Here is an 8,675-nt window from a genome sequence, read left to right as displayed (position 1 = left end):
TGTTTAGCTTGTGAAGCGGGCGACCGTTGCAAAAAACAGATGATAGAAAGGCCCATTAATAATTTTGTATCCAAGTGGAGAGGGGCCTATGGGCCGTGACTTATGCTTTGTTTTATGGTTTATGCAGCTATGGATGATGCGGAATAATGGAAAATTATGCCTCCAACTAAAAATATTCAGCAATCTTTTTATAAGTTTGTCTTATACTATAAGACCGATTTAAAAAATGATTAGCCAAAAGTAATTATTATATATATATATATATATATATATATATATATATATATATATATATTTTATAACCCGATAACTTGTGATGAATGATATCGCTGCGTGCAAAAAAAAAAAATACCTAGATACACTAATGTGTTTCTAAGCGGAGAGGCCGATCTCCAAAGGGAGATGGAAAAATGTCAACTTAATCGAGTCCGTCTAGGTAACAGTTCTGGGGGTTTTAATTGTTTGTTCTAATCTAAAAGAGATCAAGAAAGAGAGGAAAAACAAAGGAATAAAGGTTAAGCAAATAGAGATAAAACAGCTAAGAAAGTCGGTTCACCATGATTCTTCTGTCATGCAATCTAGGTCTCGGGTCAATACAAGTACGGTCTATGGGGTAGTGAATATCTCCTTCCGGTCTCAATTCGCCCTAAAGCATAGATAGCTTAGCTTCCGCCCTCACTACACGCCCTAATGTTCGCTACAAGTCTCACCCTTTCCAATCTTCCGATCTAGGTCAGGGTTTACTGCGGTTTAATGACTAACTGCGTCGACTCAATTAGGCAGAAACAATTAAATGTAGCGATTAACAACATAAACTACACTACCATTAAACCTAATAATTCGATTTACAATTCCTTCATAATCATGGATTCCCTAAGTCTTAGCAAGAGAAATTAGCTATGCATTATTATTGTGATAGCAACAATCATACACAAGCAAGAAGAATTAAACATGGTAGCAAGTAACAAAAGATTGATGATAACAAATGTAAATAAAGAGAGAAAGAATTAAAGATAAGCAAAAGATAAAGATTAAGATTAAGGAAAGAGATACCGATTACAAGATTCGATCCAAGCAATAATTCAAGAGTAAGAGTATGAGAGAGTAGAGAGGAAGAGAGAGTATCGTCGTCTCTGAGATGATGAAGAAGTAGTATCACGTCCTACTTAACGTAATTAAATCCTAATTACAAAGTCCACTCGAAATAAGGCAAAAACACGTATACAATGATAAAACCTCCCGATCGAGTGAAATCAAACCACTCGATCGAGATCAAATCCAGCAATTCCTCTCGATCGAACAGAATAACCATTCGATCGAGTACTTCTCGTTTCAGCCATATCGATCGAGCATCAAAACAACTCGATAGAGTGAATCTTCAATAGATAAAGCATTCGATCGACTGAAAAGTGGTCGATCGAGCTATATTAGCACGTAGGACTCCTTGACACCTTCCGAGGTCAGCTCACGCGTCTTTTAAGTGATAGATTCCAAGCTCCGATTCCTTATTCTCCACAAATGCATGCAAATGAGACAAGTTTAGGCTTGGCTTATCTTCTTTCTGGTCCGTACCTGCAATTTACACAAGACAAACCAAAGTAGACTATTCGGGGGTATTTGTAGCTAGATGCTACTTAAATAGTACAGAAATGCGTGTAAAAATGAGGTAAAAACCTTATATAAAATACACGCATCAAATCTCCTTAAACCAAACCTTTGCTTGTCCCCAAGCAAACTATGAATGCAGCTAAGAACAGATAGTAGAATGGAACCAACTCATCAGCTACAAATCATCCACCCAAACCGGTTTAATGCAACAACTAACAAAGCGACAAATGACAAGTGCAAACGAATTAAATCAATGTCTCAAACTTACTGAACCGCCAGCCTTGCAAGACTCATAGATATCGGACTCTCACGGGTCGCTCATTACTCAAATTAGGCACAGGGTGAGTATATAAGTGAAAGATCGAAAGAAGTAAAGACACTCACCTAACTCGACCTATAAGAGCATGCATGCAGTTTAACATGAACAAAATCTTTACAACCGTACATACGCATTCCCACCAACAAATGACCAAGACACATGTCGAGGACTTATATTTGGGTAAGTGAGGTACTGGGTAAGAAGGGGCTAAGATGAATTTGGATATGTGGAGTTTGCAGCCAAGCTAGCAACAACGGGTCCAAACTAGAGAAATATCCCAACTTCAAACTCAATAAAGCAATGCAAACCAGTGCTATATTGCAGCACAAAACTCACCAATCACCAGAGAAATGTTAACTCCCCATAAGATATAAATAGAACATGGGAGGAAAATCACAACATATTAAACTCCAGCTCATGATTGTTCATAATTTTTCCTTTTTTTTTTTTTCAATTCTTTTTCTATTTTTTTTTCTTTTTTCACAATTTTTCTTTTCGTATTTTTCTTCTTTCCATTCCCTTCAACATTTCCACCAACTTCTTCAAATCGGATATATAACCAAACCACAATGAAACATTCCCATTAGCTACTGATTACTAGCTCGTCTAGGGTAGGCATGATTATAGATTGTAGCTAAACAGGACAAATAAGGCAATTTGGCCATGTGAGGCTCATGGGTAGAATGAAATAAAGGGAACTGCCTCTCTTAACATGTGTCACCATCCACAGACCGAATGCATACAGGTATTAAGAAGACTAGATTCATGCTTATGCGAATTGATGTTACATGCCTTATAGAGAGTACTACTCACATCCTACATGAAACCGGTCATGAATGTCACCAGTTTATTAAGCTCTAACCTTAGAATGTAATGTAGCTTGCCAATACGTGAGTCAAGTCTATTCGTTCAGATAAGAGAGAAACAAAAACTCATAGATTATACACATTACCATGCCAACAAAATGTCAAGATATGCAAGGCAATGGTAAAGACTCAAAGTAGTGTCAAAGTGCAAGCGTTCCGACTCAAAATAAACGTGAAATGTTTTTGAATTTTATGTGATTTTTTGACTTAAAAACAACGATGCATGCGAAAATGAATAAACGTGCAAATGGAAATACAAGAAAACATGCAGACACAGATATAGATGCATACCTCCCTAAACCAAACCGTACAATGCCCTCATTGTACCAAAAATAGGGAAAGAAATGCAAACTAAGGAGAAAAGGATAGTGGGAGTCGGAAAACTTATAAGACGGCGAAAGGAGGGACCTCCCCAAACCGACCATGAACATGGGAGGTCATGGGTAGGCACGCAGTAACTCAAAGGACAAAAAAACAGCAGCTAGACCATGTAACAGCTAGATCGAACAGGGCAGAATAGTTCGATCGAGAAGATTGGTTGTCAAAATTGCTCGATCGAGAGGATGGCATACTCGATCGAGAAAAGGGGATTTGCAGCATTTCGATCGAGAACAACAGACGCTTGATCGAGTAATATTCCAGCCAAAATGGTTCGATCGAGTAGAAAAACCACTCGATCGACCTAAATCACCTGCAAACCGTATAAAAGAAGTATAGGAAAGACGAGAGACGCATAATTCAGCGTTCAAAGTTCCAACACACAACAAAAAGAAAGAAAATAAGTTTAAAATAAAGTACAACAAAACAGTCCGGGTTGCCTCCCGGAAAGCGCAGGTTTAAGAGGTCCCGCACGACCTTTCTGGCTTCAACTAACTGGCTCATCAAGCTCGTCGAAGTACAAGACTTCAACACGGTTGTCTGCATCATTTGCTTCGTGGTAATGCTTCACATATTGCCCATTCACCTTGAACCCGTTTCCCTCGGAACCCTCTAGCTCAACAGACCCAAATTTGGTGACGGTTGTCATTATATAAGGGCCACTCCACCTGTACTTCAGCTTTCCAGGAAATAATCGCAGTCGGGGGTTAAATAGCAACACTTTCTGCCCGACATGAAATTCTCGAGGTAGGATCCTTTTGTCGTACCATCTCTTCGTCTTCTCCTTGTAGATGCGTGAGCTATCATAGGCGTTGAGCCTAAACTCCTCCAGTTCATCTAGCTGCAAGAGACGGTTCTGACCACACAACTTAGGATCAAAGTTAAGTTCACGAATTGCCCACCAAGCTTTACATTCTAACTCAACAGGTAAATGACATGACTTCCCATAAACTAACCGATAAGGTGATGCACCAATCAGTGTCTTATAGGCAGTCCTATAAGCCCATAATGTGTCCTCCAGTTTAAGACTCCAGTCCTTCCGTGATTTAGAAACTAATTTAGCTAAGATATCTTTAATCTCGCGATTAGAGACCTCAACTTGACCACTAGTTTGGGGGTGATACCCCAAACCACGCCGGTGTTGAACACGAACCTTAGACAGAATGGAAGTTAGTTTCTTTTCCTTAAAGTGCATTCCCCCATCACTAATGACGACTCTAGGGACACCAAATCGGGGAAATATAAACTTTTTAAGCATCTTAATCACGGTCTTAGCATCACAATGGGGTGAAGCAATTGCCTCCACCCACTTAGACACATAGTCAACAGCTACTAAGATATACCTGTTACCTTTACTAGATGGGAATGGTCTTTGGAAATCGATGCCCCAGACATCGAAAACCTCAACCTCTAAGATACCATTCTGCGGCATCTCATGTCTCTTTGAAATGTTCCCTGATCGTTGGCAGGCATCACAAGCTGAAACAAAAGCTTTAGCATCAGCAAACAAAGTAGGCCAGTAGAAACCAGACTGAAGTACCTTAGCCACGGTACGCGATGGACCGTGGTGACCACCCTAAGAGGATGAGTGGCAGCCTTCCAAGATCACTTTGGTCTCCCACTGCGGAATACACCGTCTCTAGAGACCGCATGCACACTCCTTAAACAAATAAGGATCATCCCAAAAGTACTTCTTAGCGTTATACAGAAAACGCTTCCGCTGCTGATAAGAAAGGTCAGGCGGCAGCGTGCCACTGACAACGTAATTAGCTAAATCTGCATACCAAGGATCTTGGTTAACAATAGAAGACAAAACAACAAACAAAGAGTCATCAGGAAAAGAATCATCAATAGGTAAAGAATCTTCTCTCTCTTGCTGTGACAGTCTTAATAGATGATCGGCTACAACGTTCTCAGCACCTTTCTTATCTTTTATCTGCAAATCAAACTCCTGAAGAAGGAGTATCCATCTCAGTAGCCGTGGTTTAGCTTCCTTCTTAGCAAGAAGGTGTCTCAGCACTGTATGGTCGGTAAAAACAGTAACTTCTGACCCTATCAAATAAGAGCGAAATTTTTCTAAAGCATAAACCACAGCTAGCAGCTCTTTCTCAGTAGTGGTGTACTTCACTTGAGCCTCATCCAGAGTTCGGCTCGCATAGTAAATTACATTCAAAGCTTTGTCTTTCCTTTGGCCTAGCACCGCTCCTAGTGCATAGTCACTAGCGTCACACATGATCTCAAACGGCAAATCCCAGTCGGGAGGCTGTATAATCGGCGCCGAAATCAAAGCCTGCTTTAACCTGTTAAAAGCAGAAAGACACTCATCAGTGAATACAAAGGGGGCGTCTTTAAGTAGCAGCTGTGTGAGTGGTTTAGCAATTTTTGAAAAGTCCTTGATGAACCGGCGATAAAAGCCAGCATGACCAAGGAAACTCCTCACTCCTTTAACATTAACAGGAGGAGGTAATTGCTGAATCACTTCCACTTTTGCTTTGTCAACTTCTATACTTCTGTCAGAAACTAAGTGCCCTAAGACAACTCCCTCGTTGACCATGAAATGGCACTTCTCCCAGTTAAGCACAAGATTAACCTCAATGCAGCGCTGCAACACTTTATCAAGGTTAGATAAACAGTTAGAAAAATCACTTCCATAGACACTAAAATCGTCCATAAAAACTTCTATAATAGACTCAATGTACTCTGAAAATATCCCCATCATGCACCTTTGAAAGGTAGCAGGGGCATTACACAAACCAAAAGGCATCCTGCGATAAGCAAAAACGCCCTGAGGACAAGGAAAAGTAGTCTTAGCTTGGTCATCTGGATGAATAAGGATCTGAAAGAACCCTGAGTATCCGTCCAGATAACAGAAAAACTTGTGGGAAGCTAACCTTTCTACCATTTGATCAATGAAAGGAAGGGGAAAGTGATCTTTCTTGGTGGCGGCATTCAGCTGTCTGTAGTCTATACACATCCGCCAGCCAGTTACTACTCTAGTAGGTATTAACTCGTTTTTGTCATTCTTGACCACAGTAGTCCCTCCTTTCTTAGGAACTACCTGAACTGGACTCACCCAGTTAGAATGACCAACGGAATAGATAATACCTGCATCAAGCAGCTTCATTACCTCAGCCATCACAACATCTTGCATCTTTTGGTTCAAATGGCGACGACCACCTGCAAGGCTTGTGATCTTCCTCCAACTCAATCCTGTGCATACAAATATCGGGACTAATCCCTTTGATGTCATCCAAAGAATAACCCATAGCTTTCCTGTTTTTCTTAAGCACAGCTAACAAAGCAGTCAGCTGATCATCATCAAGTTTAGCACTAACAATGACTGGATATTGCTCTGTATCATCTAAGAAAGCATATTTAAGATGAGAGGGAAGAGGCTTACGCTTAGGTACCTTTACCTCTATGGCGCAGAGAGTACTAATCATTCGTTCCACTTTCTCTCCCTCAGCGTCGGTGAGTTCACGCTCATCTAAAGCAGCTTCAAGCAATTCCAACACAGCGTCATTATTATCTGGATTATCTGCACACTCATCCAAAAGCATTAGGGCTTCTAGTGGGTCCTTTATAAAAGCACCCGACCAAAAGTCATAGACAGACTCGTCAACAATATCAACAGAATAATATGTATCCTCTATCATTGGCCGAGCCAAAGTACTAGGCAGACTGAAAGTAATTGCATCATGCCCCACTGCAAGAGTCAAACGCCCTTGTTTGACATCAATAATAGCCCCAGCTGTACATAAGAATGGTCTTCCTAGTATAATTGGGGTCCAGGTATCCTCAGCTATGTCTAAAACAATAAAGTCTACTGGTATAAAGAACTTGCCTATTTTCACAGGCACGTCCTCTAAGATACCCAAAGGTCGTCTTACAGATCTATCAGCCATCTGTAACGTAATATTTGTCATTTTAAGGTGACCCATTTTCAATTTCTTGCAGACAGACAGAGGCATGACACTGACACTGGCTCCTAAATCACAAAGAGCCTTATCTATTACTTCATTTCCTATAATAGAGGTAATAGAGAAACTACCCAGGTCTTTCATTTTAGGTGGAGCCTTATTCAAAAGTAAATTACTAGACTCTTCCATGAAAGCAACAGTCTCAAATTCACTTAGCTCTCTCTTACGCGTCACAATATCTTTCATAAATTTAGCATAAGTAGGTACCTGGGTAATAATTTCGGTAAAAGGGACAGTTACCTGGAGGTTCTTGACAACGTCCACAAACTTATCGTACTATCGCTCAACTTTAGCGTCCTTCAGACGTCCTGGATAGGGCACTCTGGTAGTAACGAGTGGACCCGCGACTTTCTCTTTACCTTTATCAGCAGGTGACGTCTTCACAGTAGGGGAAGATGACACGGTAGCAGGAGTAAATATTAAAGTTAAAGCTCCGCTGGTTCTGGCACTCGATCGAGCAGTTTCTTCACTCGATCGAGTGGTTTTGTCATGAGAATCACTCGATCGAGGCATTTGGACCTCTCGATCGAGTTCTTGAATTTCAGGTTCTCTCGATCGAGTCCCAGAATCACTCGATCGAGTAACTTTTTCTGCCAATGTGTTCGATCGAGAGGAATAAACTCCTCGATCGAAATCTGTTAATTGGGCACCTCTCGATCGAGTGGGATTTATACTCGATCGAGTAACTGGATGACTCGATTGAATAGAGATTTCATTCGATCGAGTAGCAGGACAGTATTCAGCAGAGATATCGTCCATCAGCTCTTCCAACTCGTCATCCGGGGTATCATCAGCTGTCACAACCCCGTCTTCTGGCATTTTTGGCCCATCATAGGCAAGACCACTTCGGAGATTAATGGCATTGATTGGGTCGCACGAGGGTGGTTGATTCGCTTGGTTTTGCGCGAGTGTTAATTGCGCAACTTGCTCTCTTAACTCCACAATAGCGGTATTATCCTTGTTGCATTGCTCTCCAAGCTGTTGCGTTAAGTTCAATACCAAGGATTTCAATTCGGCTAACTCCCCATTAACAGAGGAGGAATCCGGTTGCGGCGTTGGTGTAGAAGGAGTAGAAGCACTCGTTGAGGTCAAGTCTTCATATAATTTGGAAAAAGGAACTCCTTGCTTGAATTTTTGATAAGCAAGGACACGATCTACATTTGTCATACAACAAATCGGGTCATGCCCCTCCATACCGTATCTACCACATATTATCTCATGCTCAGTAATAGCACAAACTTGTGCATGTTCACCCGTAGTCTGTATAATCTCCGGACTACCTAGACTTCCGCTAGGACTCTCCACCTCAGCTACTACCATTTCGTTCACTTGCCTACCTCCTCGGGGATTTCCATACTCGGCAACATGGATGGCCATCTCCTCAATAAGATGCCACCCTTTATCATCCTCTACATTCTTCTGAAATCTCCCCTTAGTTGCATTATCAAGGATAGCCCTCTGGTCCGGATACAACCCATTGTACAATTGGGTACATAAGAACCAACGCTTGAAACCATGATGAGG

The sequence above is a fragment of the Silene latifolia genome, chromosome X, assembly GCF_048544455.1.
Source record: "Silene latifolia isolate original U9 population chromosome X, ASM4854445v1, whole genome shotgun sequence".
Classification (NCBI taxonomy): Eukaryota; Viridiplantae; Streptophyta; class Magnoliopsida; order Caryophyllales; family Caryophyllaceae; genus Silene; species Silene latifolia.
The sequence above is the reverse complement of the archived record's forward strand: the minus strand, read 5'-3'. Positions refer to the sequence as shown.